This window comes from Panthera uncia, chromosome D4 (assembly GCF_023721935.1).
Source record: "Panthera uncia isolate 11264 chromosome D4, Puncia_PCG_1.0, whole genome shotgun sequence".
In the NCBI taxonomy this organism is placed as follows: domain Eukaryota; kingdom Metazoa; phylum Chordata; class Mammalia; order Carnivora; family Felidae; genus Panthera; species Panthera uncia.
Window position 1 is genome coordinate 59,197,664 of NC_064807.1, and position 13,465 is coordinate 59,211,128.

General features: G+C 47.3%; 1 long non-coding RNA gene across 1 annotated transcript; it reads right to left on the reverse strand.

Moving 5' to 3' along the window:
- Nucleotides 1-10,688: 10,688 nt before the first annotated feature.
- LOC125920160 (uncharacterized) lies at nt 10,689-12,693 on the reverse strand. Its single transcript, XR_007456974.1, has 2 exons — nt 12,503-12,693; nt 10,689-10,950 (listed from the first exon to the last, which is right to left on the reverse strand). It is a non-coding gene; the product is annotated as an uncharacterized LOC125920160 (long non-coding RNA).
- Nucleotides 12,694-13,465: the final 772 nt, after the last annotated feature.

The following is a 13,465-nucleotide window of genomic DNA, read 5'->3' on the forward strand; positions in this document are numbered from 1 at the left end:
CACTTGGGTGAGGAAATATTTAGGCACTTTTATCAATATCAGGTTTTTCTTTTTTTTTTTTTTTTTAATGTTTATTTACTTTTGAGACAGAGAGAGACAGAGCATGAATGGGGGAGGGTCAGAGAGAGGGAGACACAGAATCTGAAACAGGCTCCAGGCTCTGAGCTGTCAGCACAGAGCCCGACGCGGGGCTCGAACTCACGGACCGCGAGATCATGACCTGAGCCGAAGTCAGCCGCTTAACCGACTGAGCCACCCAGGAGCCCCTTGTTTTTGTTTTTGAGCAAACTATCTGTACCTGCCACAGTCTTTACTTTTCTGGAACGCCCCAAATAGCCGCTGGATTCCACAAAGTGGGGAGCCACTGTCTGTAGCGGCTTGCCCAGGACACTAGAGCCGGAGCAGGCACGGCCCTGGGTGCCGCTGGGTGACCTCTTTGGGCCTCAGCACCCTCACCCGTAAGGCATGGCGATTCCTCTTCTACCTGCCTGCTAGAACGGGGTGGGGGTGGGGGATCGGGGGCAGGGGAGGAGGGAGAGCTGAGACGCAGGGCAGCACAGGCTCTGGACATTCTGGGACCGAGCAAGAACGCAAGCGATGGCTGCCGGTGGCATCGTCGCCGTTGCTAACAAGACTGCTAAAAAGTGTGAACTAAGAAACGGGGTGCCTATGAATAAAAACCCCGCTCTCTCTGGTCTGCCTCACACGGCGCGCCTCAGTTCCTTTGCCAAGGCATTCCCTGTTTCAGGGAGATAAACAAGATCCCTGAAGGCTGTACATAATTCTTCCGGCACCTTCCTCCTGGCCTGCTGCAACCAGGATCGGAGTGGACGTTCTCAAGCAAAGAATCTGGTCTGGAACAACTTTTGCACTGTGTTTCCTCACTAGCCAGCAGTTCATTCATGCCGGGGAGAGGAGGAATTTAATATTTCTAATTACTTTTTAGGGAGTCGTTTACCCCTGGAAATGTTGTAATTGATTTTCATCCGGCTTCCCCTTGGTTGGTACTATTCTCTCAAGACCCTGACTGAGCCTGCCAACTACACTTCTTTTCCTCCTCTTCATATTCCAGCTGTGTGTTGGCTTTTTTTTTTCCTTTTTTTTTTTTTTTTTTTTTTTTTCCTCCCCCAAGGGCAAAGATCATGCCTGCGATTTCTGGATTCCAGCCCTGTGCCCGGCACATCGGTGGAGCTAAGCCAATGCGCTGAGAACAAAGACCAGGAGAAGAAATTATTTCCCATACCTATGCTTCCTCTAACTGCAGCTCACAAATCCCAAATGGTTTGGGATAAGAAACTGGCCCAAAGCTAATTAATTTTGCAAAACAGACCTTACAGGGTAGCACATAGGATCTTCAGAAAGAATATTCTGGTTTTTACTTCCCACTGAGAGCTTCAGGGACCACAATTAGAGTAGCATGAAGCAACAGACTCCACTCTTGTTCACTAACCCCCAAGAACTTTTCCACTGATGGGTACAAAAATAACGTCCTGCTCCATTTGCAAACATCACCTCCAATTCAGATCCATGCTTTCCCATGTTTTTGTTTGTTTGTTTGTTTGTTTGTTTTTTTAAGAAGCTCTGTTTGGCTCGATTTTGACAACAGGAAGCTGGGACATGGAGGTGTGCCCCAGGCATGGGATGGGGTACTTCAAAGACAACACTGCCAACCGCCTCAGAACCACCTGGGTGGGGGTGGCTCATTACAGTGTGGCTTCCCAAGCTCTATTCCACAACCACCAAATAGGAATCTCTAGGGCTGCTCCGTTTTTAATCAGCATCCCTGATGATCTGGATGTACTCTAAAGTTGAGATGCCAACTCATTTTTCTGACAAGGAAATCTATTCAACACCTCCTCTCCAGTTCCCTCAACCCCCACACACATTAATTTCTCAGACTTTAATGAGTAACTATTTCTGCAGGACAGGACATCAGTGGGACTCTATAGGATCCCAAGGACTGCAGCCCCTCCAAAGTTCTCAGGGTCTTGTCTGCAGCCCAACACTCCCCTTCCCCTTTCTGCAAGGGCCGCCAGCCACCCTTTAGGCTCCTAGAGTTTCCTTTTGTTCCAGAAGATCATGTTTTCCAAGTTCAGCTCTTCGATCTGCAATGGGCAGAAGGCTGGGCACAAGGACAGGCCTTCAGAACCTGCTTGTTAATTGCCCAACACTTGGCGACACATAGATTAGAGCCATTCACTGGGAAGTCCTTCCTTAAATATGCATTACTGAATGCTAACTGGACATTAGTGCTAACAGCACTAATACCAATGCTAGTGATAAGATTCCCTATAGAAAACCGTTTCCAGTTTACAAAGCATGTCACACATTTTCCCTTTGATGCTCACAGTCACCTGTAACATTGTCAGAGCAAACATCATACCACTTTACAGATGGGAAACTGAAGTTCAGAGAGGTTAAGTGACCTTCCTGAGGACCTACAGCTAGTTGGTTGCAAGACTGGTGCTAAATCCAGACCTCGGGACTCCCAGGAGCCAATCACGCTTTCCCTGATCTGGTGAATAATTATAAAGTACCCACTACGTGCCATTCATCACACTGGCGTTGGGGATGGAAGAGCTGACCTGGTCCCATGCTCGCCCTCACACCCCAAGCTCCAGCCACAGTCTCTCTGTGCACCGTGTTCCTTCCACTACATGCCCACCATACCTACTATCACGCCCACCCATCCCTGACCTATGTGATTCCTATATGAGCTTCCTCAGCAATGATGCTTGCCATGGATTCCTTCACTGCATCCCTAGTGTGCCCAACGAATGGACAGATGGATGCTGTGCAAAGATGCTGAACATCCCAGGCAGAGTTCATTGGACAAGGTACGTAAACCCAAGCCATAGGCTAGCCACTGACCTATCACCTCGTGGGTCAAGGAACAGTGGGCTGGCAAGGCAATTTCCTCTCCCGAGAATCCTGAGTTTGGAAATATTAAAAAAATGAGGAAGTGTTCTCAGAGCACACATCGCTTCCTCCCAAACCTGGTGAGGTCCCCCTTTATATATGCTCATTTCACCATGTACCTAACCCTCATGCTCATGGTCACACTGTATCTGTTCCCTACACTAGATCCCAAGTTTCATGGCAGTCTTGTTTACCACCACATCTCTGGTGCACTCAAGATCTAAACGAACAAATGAATGAATTGAATGATGGTTGACCGAGGAGCCATGAGAGTCCACCTCATGACATAGCTCACAGGTGCACCTATAGGAGAATGGGTCCCAGAATCACGGAGGCAAGAAGCAGACCTGCTCAATTTCTGGTTGCTGTGCCTAAATCCACCATTGAGGCTCCATCCAAGACCTGCCTATGAGACAGGGGAAAATACATAGTGTCCATAGAGAAAGCCATGTGGGGAGAGGATGGGCCATCAGACCCCATGAGTTCAGGCTGCAGAAGAACTGGGAGCCGGTCAGCCGGGAGGAGAGCTCACTTGGGGCCTGGTCATGGCCTCCACACTCTGATGGATTCTCAAAGGCAGAAAGCACAGATGTGGTTCGTTTCATTCCAGAGAATAAAAACAGAACTACGTGGGGTGAGGGTGGGGGATGGGTAAGAGAATCTATAAGGAGGCAGATATCAGCTGAAAAAGAACAACTTTTTAAAAACGAGGGCTATTCAGGCATGGGATGAAGAGGCGGCAGGCCAGCCATCCCCAGAGGTGTCCAGGCATCAGATGTCCCCGCTGTGGGATGGGTATAGAAGAGATTACAGCACTGGAAGGCCCCTTCTAACCCTGAGAGTCTGAGCTTTTGTTCTCACTGCCACAATTATGTACATTCTGATGTAGCTGTCACAACCTCATCTGTTTCCTGAAGAATGTGACAAGCTCAGTTTTATGAAGAAAGTAAACACAGGAATCCCAGCCAAGGTGGTATCACAAATTAAATTCACATCTTGAAATCCCTTCCTCCCCATCATACCAAACACATAGCGATGATAGCTGAAATGCAAAAATAGAAAATCTGAAGATATAAATTACTCGAAAATAAGATACAATTCTCAAAGAAGAAAGAAAAAAGCCCCACAACATGGAGAGCAAAGAGGAAGCTGTGGGTTTGGTGGGCTTGATGGGCCCTGGGTGCAAAACAGCCAAAGGTCCCTGGCAGTGAGAATTCTCCAGGACAGCAGAGACTCATAGAATCCCCAGAAAATGCAGGGGCAGAGCCACATTCAATGCAAAGGGGAACCAGAGCCAAGCTCACTATTTAAAGCAAAGCAGGTAGGGAACAGCTTCTGCTACTCATAAGAAAAGCTGGAACAAAGTTCTACCAACTGCTGCCTGGCACTGCAGGCCACACGAAGCTGCATGCTTGTGGGTGGCAAGACAAGGAAGGAGAACAGAATGACGAATTGAATGCAAAAATGGCCCTAGTTATTCAGTCCTTTCTGTACCCAGGGCCTTTGTCATATGACTTTGCAGCTCTCCCCATCAGAAGGTGGAATCTACTTTCCCATTTCTTGAATCTGAGTTGGCCTCATGACTTGATTTGGCCAAAAAAAAAATACAATAGAATGACAGTAAGCTGGTTCCAGGCATAGCTCTTAAGAGCTGCCAAAGACAGTTCATAATGAATCAATAACCAGATGGACAACAAACTTCTTGTCAACAACAAGAGATCCAAAAGACAAAGTTCTGAAGGTAAATTACCATTTGCCTAGAATTCTATACCCTGCTAAACTGTTACTCAAGAGTAACAGAGGAACACAGTTACTCAAGGAACACAGAGGCATTTTAAGACACCAAATACTAAGAGAGTTGACCACCCTTAACCCCTACCATACACACTGAGTACTACTTAAGGGTGAATTCAGCAAGCATAAAAGTGAACCCAGAAGAAGAAATGTAAGGGGGAAAAAAAGAAAGAAAGAAAGAAAAGAAAAGACAAAAAAAAAAAAAAAAGGTGAGCGAAGGCACTGGTAAAATTTGTTGGCAAATGTAATTGTTAACTAAAAGCCAAAAATAACTAATTTTTAAAAATTAGTGGATCCCAAATTCTAGGAAACAAGAAATACAGAGCAGGTATTTAGTGGGTTGTCAGGCATTGCTACAATGCTTGACAGATTTAGTACAGAAGAAAGATACTGTGTAACTTTAGATTTTAGGAGAAAAAAAGAAATATAATTTAGAATGTGTGCTAAAATGTTAAGGGTATAACCACGTCAGCAGAGGAAAAAAAGGGGATGGCAGAAGGAACACCCAAAATAAGATGGTAGAAATATGTCAGCAATCACAATAAATATAAACCAATTAAAACCACCTATTAAAAGACAAACTAAAAGGAGTATACAAAATGGGATGCAGAATGTTATGTACAGTATGATGTTTATATAAACCTTTAAAAATACTATATATTGTTTATGGACATGTACATCTGTAGTAAAATATAAAAATAGAGATGGGAAAAATACAACCAACTTGCAGACAGTTGTTATTTCTGTGGAAGGAAGAAGGGAGGGAGGGGGAGGGGAGGGGAAGAAGGGGGCTTCAGTTGCATCTGCAATGTTCCGGTGCTTTGAAAGATGAGATCTGGGGGAAAAATATTCACACTTTTCCAATCACAGATGAAGGTATAAGCTATATTGTCACTATATATTTTTTTTCTTTCTGCATGTTTGAAATACTTTGTGATGTGTTTTCACATTGGAAGTAAGGAGGAAAGAGGTGAGGAAGGAAAGCAGAGAGGGAGGGAGGGAGGGTAGGATTAGTTTTGACATATGGAGCCTTGCTGACCTCCTCTCCCAGGATTAGCCAATTCTCAGAGATAACAAACAACTAGTCTGTGAGCCTTTTATATGCAAGCCAATCCAGGGTCCACACCCCCAACCACTTCATTTTGGGGGGCTCTCATCTCACACTCTGGGCCACCACTATCCACCTGCCCCAGTCACCCTAGAACCAGGTACCAGATGACTAAGGGCAGCCCTAAGCCCCAGAGCCCAGGGAAGTTATCCAAACCAGTCAATCTTAAGCTGCTTACTCTGCCTTGCCAGATCCTTCCCATGGAAACCACAATTAGGGCTCTTGCCCACGTCTCCCCTTACTCCCTCTGCTTCCTGACCATCCCTGGGGCTTCCCTGTGTGCCCTGCCTGGGGTGGCCTGCTTCCTGCTTCTAGGGGACTTCTTTCCTCTGTGACAGTCATTTCCATGTCTGCACATCTTACCATACCTGATTAAAACAAAGCAGGTAAGCCAGAAGCAGGAGAAGGAAGGAAGGGAGGGAGGAATAAATATATAAACATAAGCCATACAGAACTTACCAGGAAATGACACCACCAACTGAGGGCTGACCAGGGGCTCACTCTTTCTACACAGGATTCTATTCCCCAGATATAGACTTTCAAGGCAAATAAACCTCCTCTCTGCTTTTAGCATACGTTGTTCTCTCAGCCCCGAACAGCTTACAGCTTCTCTTCCCTGATCCCCCCCAATAGAACAGACTGCTCTCCCAAAACAAGCCTCTCCCAGGGTTGTCCCACAGTCCAACCCGAGGCTGTCTGGTCCACTTCTGATGCCTCACTCACTAGGTTCCAGATGCAGGGACACTGTACCGCCTGGGATCGCTGGTCCCAGCAGGTGCAGACACACCAGCGTGCACCATTGATGTCTATGCAGATGGACGAGAGGACAGTTACAGCCCTCGGAGGCTCGGAGTGCGGCTCCCTGTGTGAGAATTACTAAGGAAATGAGGAAAGACTGCAAGCCCATGGGTGCAGCAACAGGCAACACCCACAGTGGAGCCATGAGACAGCACCGACGGTTCCACGCGAGTGAATTTCTAGATAACCCGAGCGTATACCTTCTAATGCCCAAACTTCCAAGTATTTTTCGACAGACTCATTTTTAAAATGCAATACACATGTAGACACCTGCAGCTTTGAAACACATTCTTATCGTTTATCATTCTCTCTCTTCCCCCCAAGAACGTTTTTAAATTGCTAAGGTAACACATGCTTGTAGAAAATGTAGGGGCGCCTGGGTGGCTCAGTCAATTGAGCATCCTACTTCAGCTCAGGTCACGATCTCACAGTTCATGGGTTCGAGCCCCAAGTCAGGCTTTGTGCTGACAGCCCAGAGCCCATTTTGGAGTCTCTGTCTCCCTCTCTCTCCGCCCCTCCCACCCCCCTCTCTCTTTCTCTGTCAACATAAATAAACCTTAAAAAAGAAAAGAGGGGTGCCTGGGTGGCTCCATCGGTTAAGCGTCCGACTTCAGCTCAGGTCATGATCTCATGGTTCATGGGTTCGAGGCCTGTGTCGGGCCCTGAGCTGACAGCTCAGAGCCTGCTTCAGATTCTGTGTCTCCCTCTCTCTCTGCCCCCTCTCCTGCTTGGTGCTCTGTCTCTGTCTCTGTCTCTCAAAAATAAATAAAAATAAAAAATTTTAAAAAAGAAAAGAAAAAAATATCCCAATAATACAGTAGCATCTCAATCAAGTGGCATATGCAAGCCCCTCCCACCTCCCTTCCCTCCCTCCAACCTCGAGCTCCAGGAATAGTCACAGCCCACCCCCCCGCTCTCCTGAACAAACAGCGCCCTGCACTGCCCGGACACTTTCATCCAGACCACTGGATGCGTGCTAGGCGCCTTCACACGTGTGCAGTTGAACCCTCTAAACAGCTCGGTGAAGGAGGGGTGATTCTTGCTCCCAGAGTACCAGCCATGGTCAGGAATGTGGCCGGAGCCCAGCCATGGCTTTGCATCCCCGGGGTCTGCCGTTCGTGAGGTCCGTGGGCTTGGGCGGCTCTGCCTCTGTTCTGTGCTTCAACGTCTCGGCGCTAATAAATGATGCCTACTGCACAGTCAGTTGTGAGAATTAAATTAACTGACACTGGTCAGGAGCTCAGAACAGTGCCTGATATACAGAAACCAAATAAGTTATTATTTGCATTTTACAGAGAAGCAAACAGAGGCTCCGAGAGGTTGAGTGACTTAGCAAATCCAACGGAGGATTATGAAATCGAGTGTGGAGCCGCCGGAGGTCCCGTGAAGCTCACCACGAAGGCACAGGGCGTAGGGGGGCGAGGGTGCCCTGTCCCACGACTTAATTTCCCCCAATGTTTTAGTCTTTAGGTCCTCGTCTGACATTTTCTTTCCCCTCTCACCCTGCGAGTCAGGTGACATGCTGTCATTTCTTGCCGCTAGCTCCCTGCCTCCATTAACCTGACACCCGCTCCTAGCTGGTTGACTTGCCGTCGACTGGGAACCAAATTTCACAATGCTGGTGAGAATGGTGAACAAAACAAGTACAGCCAGGCACGAGCACAGCCCTTAGCAGAGCTCCCATTCATAAACTGAATGAATCTTAATAAGAGTCTTCTCTACCAGCAGCTCAGAGACCCGCAGACTCCAGGCTGGGTTCTGGATAGGCGAAGCGGCTACACCCACGCCCTCTGGATAAGTGAGGTGCTGATGTATGAATACGTTTTCCATATTTTCAAACAGAAGTTTCCGACTTAGGCATTTTTTAAATTTCCCTGCTCTCAACGTGCAGAGGTAGGCCCCCATGGCCCCTCTGGCACTGTGTGTCACTTCAAACACCCACATTTCAGCCTTCCCCAGGAACCACACTCCATTCACATTCCGAAAGCGTGCACAGGACCTAGGATCATCACCAGGTACCACGTTGCATTTAAACAACTTCCCGACTCACCACAATAAATCCTCTTTAGGATGGGTGGTCGCAGGTTGCTGTCAGGTGTGTGTGTCTGAATGAATACTAAACTGGGCTGCAAACCAAAAGGAACCAAAACACGTCTGGGGCCACAGCTCTGGGCCAAGCCCTAGGGCACCAGGGTGGATGAGACCCAGGCCGCCCTGAGGGAGGTGAGCGTCAGGTGAGTGAGGGAAGCAGGGCACAGAGAGTAAAAGGTAGTGTGTGAAGTTCCGTGAGGGAGTCAAAAAGGAGACTGAGGATGTCCAGAGGAGGGCGTACAAATGCAGTTTGGGGAGAGGTGGGGACACAGCGCTCTTTGTGACCACAAGGGCCTCTAAGATCTCTGACATGGTTACACTCTTGTGCTGGTCGAACTCACAATGAAAGCGTGTGCATTAGACATACACTGTGGCCCACGCAAAAATACCAAGGTCCAGCAGGAGTGACAAGGGAGATGGGATTTTCTGGCTTATTTTGCACAATCAGATAACTAGGGTTCCTAAATGGATTTCTTTGGCCTCCATTCTCTGATTAGATCACCTCAAAATCATTATCTCTCCTCTGGTGAATATGGGAGCCCCAGATCATCCGTTACCCCCCAAAAAAAGGTTCAGTAAAACAAGCACTCACGTCATGTCAGGGACAGACTGAGCATATGAGCAGCGATATCCATGGGGTGAGTGGGCTGCTGGGAGATGGGTTGGTTAGGAGTCCAGGATGAGGGGGCCAAGGTACTTGGCAAACGGAGCCAACCAGTAGGCTGTATGTGGGTGGAGGGGGGGTATGGCTGACAGGGGCTGGGACCTTCCTGGAACTGCTGATCTCCTGCAAGACTTGAACGTGCAGCCAGAGACTGGTGTCCAGCTTGGGTCCACTACCTGCAGCCCATACAACCTGAAGCCAAAGTCCCCCCACCAGCCTAAGCCTGGATTTGCACATCTATAAAATGGAAGGATACCCATCCCACTGGGTGGTTGACTAAAAGGAGAAAGGTGTGTAAAAAGCTCAGCCCACTGCTGGGTAGGTAGAAAGGACTCCAAAAATACCGCTCCAAAGAAGTAGCTGTTATTCTCAGTCTCGCCATCATTAAGAAGTGTGCCTTTTACCCGTGTCGGGAGCCCGCATCCCCACGGCAGTCAGGCCTCGGGACAGACTGATCCTGTGTCCTCAGTTCCCGGGTCTCAGACCTCACCAAGGGCGTCCACCCTTATTCCACAAGATCCCTCTAAATGGCTTAATAACAGGGGCCCTCAGAAGGGGAGCCAGGCACAGCATAATTACCAGTCTTGCACCATCCTTGTAATCTTGACTTTGTGGGGAATGTTTGATCACAATAGTTGGGGGCTTGTGTGTGGTATTTAATTAGGCAGATGAAAGCACGTTCGAATGAAACAATAGTATCTCTAACTTAATGGCCTGTTGTGTGTCTTATCCCTAAAACCATGACAAAGGATGCTTCCATCTGAAGGCAAAGAGAGCCTCCCTCCTCCCCTCCCTCCCTCTCTCTGTTTACTCCCAGCTGACATCCAGTTAACATGGTTCCCACCTCGCCACCACATTCTAGTGAATAAGCCATGCTCTTTTACCAGCCACCTGATGGATGGGATACAGAAGAGGAGGGACTGGAGGGGCAAGTGTGGTACAGTGGTGAGCCTGGGCTTCCAGCCTGGGCTGCCCCCAGCTCCACAACCTCAGGCCAGTACCCTCCCCTCTAAAGGGGCAGCTTTAGTTTAAGCCAGAAGAGCCCTGGCTCTTCTTTCTGAAAGTAAGATAGTTACTAGAACTTGTGCCCATGGGACCGAGATTTGGGGGAGATTTATAAAATTAAACACGGTTTAAGACGGGATAATTAAACATAATAAAAACAGTGTCCGGCTAAGAAGCATCCAGAAAGAGATATTAGTAGGTAACAGGATGATCTCAGAAGTCTTGTCTAGCTCTAAAATTCCATTATTTTAATTCTGGGCAGTAAAATGCCAACATTTACCCAAGTCAATAAACATCAAGAGACTGATATTTCATTGGAATCCAAGTCTGATTTTTCAATATTGATTTTTGTGAAGTCAATTTTGGTTTAAAGTGCCTTTTTAAATTGGTGCTCCTGTGGTGTCAAATGTCAACATTTATTTTTCCAGAACTCTCTTTCCTATGGGGACTCTGGTCAGAGAAGGAAGCTTTTGATACTTGGAGTTCCTGTTTCTCTTGCTTCTGATTCAGGGTCCTGATTAACAGCGTAGAGTGTGCTGTTGTTGTTGTTTTAACCAAGCCTTTAAGTTTCCTGTTGAGATATGAAAAGCAATTTCTTCTATATGCGTGCCCATCATGAAAAAGACAGGAGAGGAAGAATGGGGTGGGGGAAGGAGGAGGAGCTTGGAAACCTTCACACTCCCTTGCAGCTCACCATTCGCCTGCTGTGTGATCTTGTGTTGGCCACTCACCCTCTCTGAGCTTTGTTAGGTTATTTGCGAAAAGAAAATAACAACACCTACTTGACAGAGAGTCTGGGAGAAACAAATAAGGTAGCTCATGCCAGTGCCTGGCCTGGAGCCCAGCCCGCAAAAGGCATTCAGCAAGTGGGATTGCTCCTGGAATCATTTTCCCTCCACTGCCACATTTTACTTAAAAATGTTCAAAGCTACAGAAAACTGGAAAGAATAGGACAATTAACATCCATATACTTTTCGTCTATTCACCAATCATTAATACCTTCCCACATCTTCTTTCTCTTTCCCTGGTGTTTCTTCCCAAATTATTTGAGTGTGGGTTGCAAGCGTAAGACCACTTTGGGATGTGTCTCCTGGGACTAAGGATAGTCTCCCTCATAACAGCATCCCCACGGTATACCTAAAAATGTAATGTTCGTAAAGTAATACTACTTAAAATAGGATTTGTATTTAAAACTTCCCAACTGTCCCAAAAATGTCTTTTATAGTCTTCTTTAATTCTAAAAAAATAAATGTTTTTAATTCACACATTGCATTTGGTTGTCAATTCCTCTTTGCCAGTGTGCCCCTCGATTTTTAAGTGCTATGAGAACAAAGGCCCTCCAGAGCAAGCAGGAACAAAAAAGGCAGATGATGATTTGGCAGAAGAGGCAAGAAGGAAACCTTGGACCCGGGTGGCAAAACACATCTCTCTGAGCCACTGGCTCTGGGTGACCTTGGGCCTGACGCTTCCTACAGATGTTTTCATCATCTGGAATCAGGCCTTGCACTGGCCCATCTCAGGACCTATTATCACTCTAATGGAGCGGGTTGAGGCTTAGAAGCTTTTGAAGTCATACAGAGCCCAGTTTGAATTCTCCTTTATTAGCGGTGTGACCTTCAGCGTTACCCTCGAATTATCGTAGGTCTCACAGCCTCAGTTTCCTCATCTGCACAACGAGTGTGCTTACATTAGTGTCTACCTCGCAGGGACATAATTCATAATTAGAATTAAACATCACTTGTGTGGAGCATTAGGCACAGCGGCAGGCACACGCAGTAATGGCTCAGTTTAAAAAAAAAACCAATATAATGTTATAAATTTTCCAGAAATTATGGACTCTACAATCAACACTCTTATCTACACAGCAATTACCTTCGGCTTATGAAGAGCCCTTCACAACTTATGAAGCACTTTCTCTAGTATCTCCTGTGCAATGCAGTCTGGGGAGGTGGCAGCATGGGGGGCAACCTCCCCCCCCCCCGCCCCCCGCCACGTAGAGAGGGGACCTGGAGGCTCAGAGAGGCTGACGAGGTTGGCTGACGTGACCCAGCTGGTTGCAGACCCAGGCCTCAGAGGGGCCCCGCCCTGCCTTGCCCTCCTGTTCTGAGCCCTTGTTCTGTTACCGTGGCATCAGCACTGTGCGGCTCTCTATCCACTCCCGCCTTCAGACACACATCTTGTCTTATCTGAATGTCCATCAAATCTGGAGACACCTCGCATCCTGCCGTATGACCACAAAAAGGAGGCTCTGCTTCTCTGAGCCTATGCGCCACCCGCGAGCTGGGATGTGAACCCTCTGCCCGGCAGGCTGGTAGGGCTCTGAAATGTGAAACAGACAAGTGCGCTCAACTGCACCACAGCTTCTGAAAATGAGAGCTGCCGTTGCTACCATCAGACTCCTGCGGGCCTACTAAGGGCTCCTTGGGCACAAATGTGTCCCTTTACCTGTGGAGCCAAATAATGAGCACCAAAGATTAGGGTCCCTTCTCCCAGCCTTCATTTTTGAATCATAAACTACAAGAATCAAAGTCGCTTTGAAAAATGGCTTTTCATTTGTCATCATTTTCATTTCCTCAAAGAGAAGGCATACTGTCCTGGGCAAAAATCAATGCTTCCCCATAATAACGTGCCTACCGAGATCCGGTGCTGAAAGCCTCATGGAGAAGGAATGGAAGCTTATCTGTAGGACACATCAGCCACAACAAGAGTCTTGAAAATCAATACTTTGTGGGCCTGCATTGACAATGCACAATTTTTTAATCAAAATACGAAACAAATGACTCTAAGGGTTTAAGACGAAAACTGTGTCCCGTCGTTAAAAAAAAATGTCTGCGGGCATCCCAAGTGAAAAACGTATTCTTTTATCAACCCAAATATTATAGTTATCAGAGCATCCTCTGTGTGGCCAGAACCTAGTCACCCTTCCTTCATCTCATCAATGACACACGTATTTATCTCATAGCCTCCAAGCCAGAACCTCTAGCTGGGACAGGAAGGAGGGAACAGTAGTACGTGTCAGCTACACGCCGTGGACTGGGCAAGCTGCTAGAGAAACCAGGATGGAGCAGCAGATGATACGTGAGACC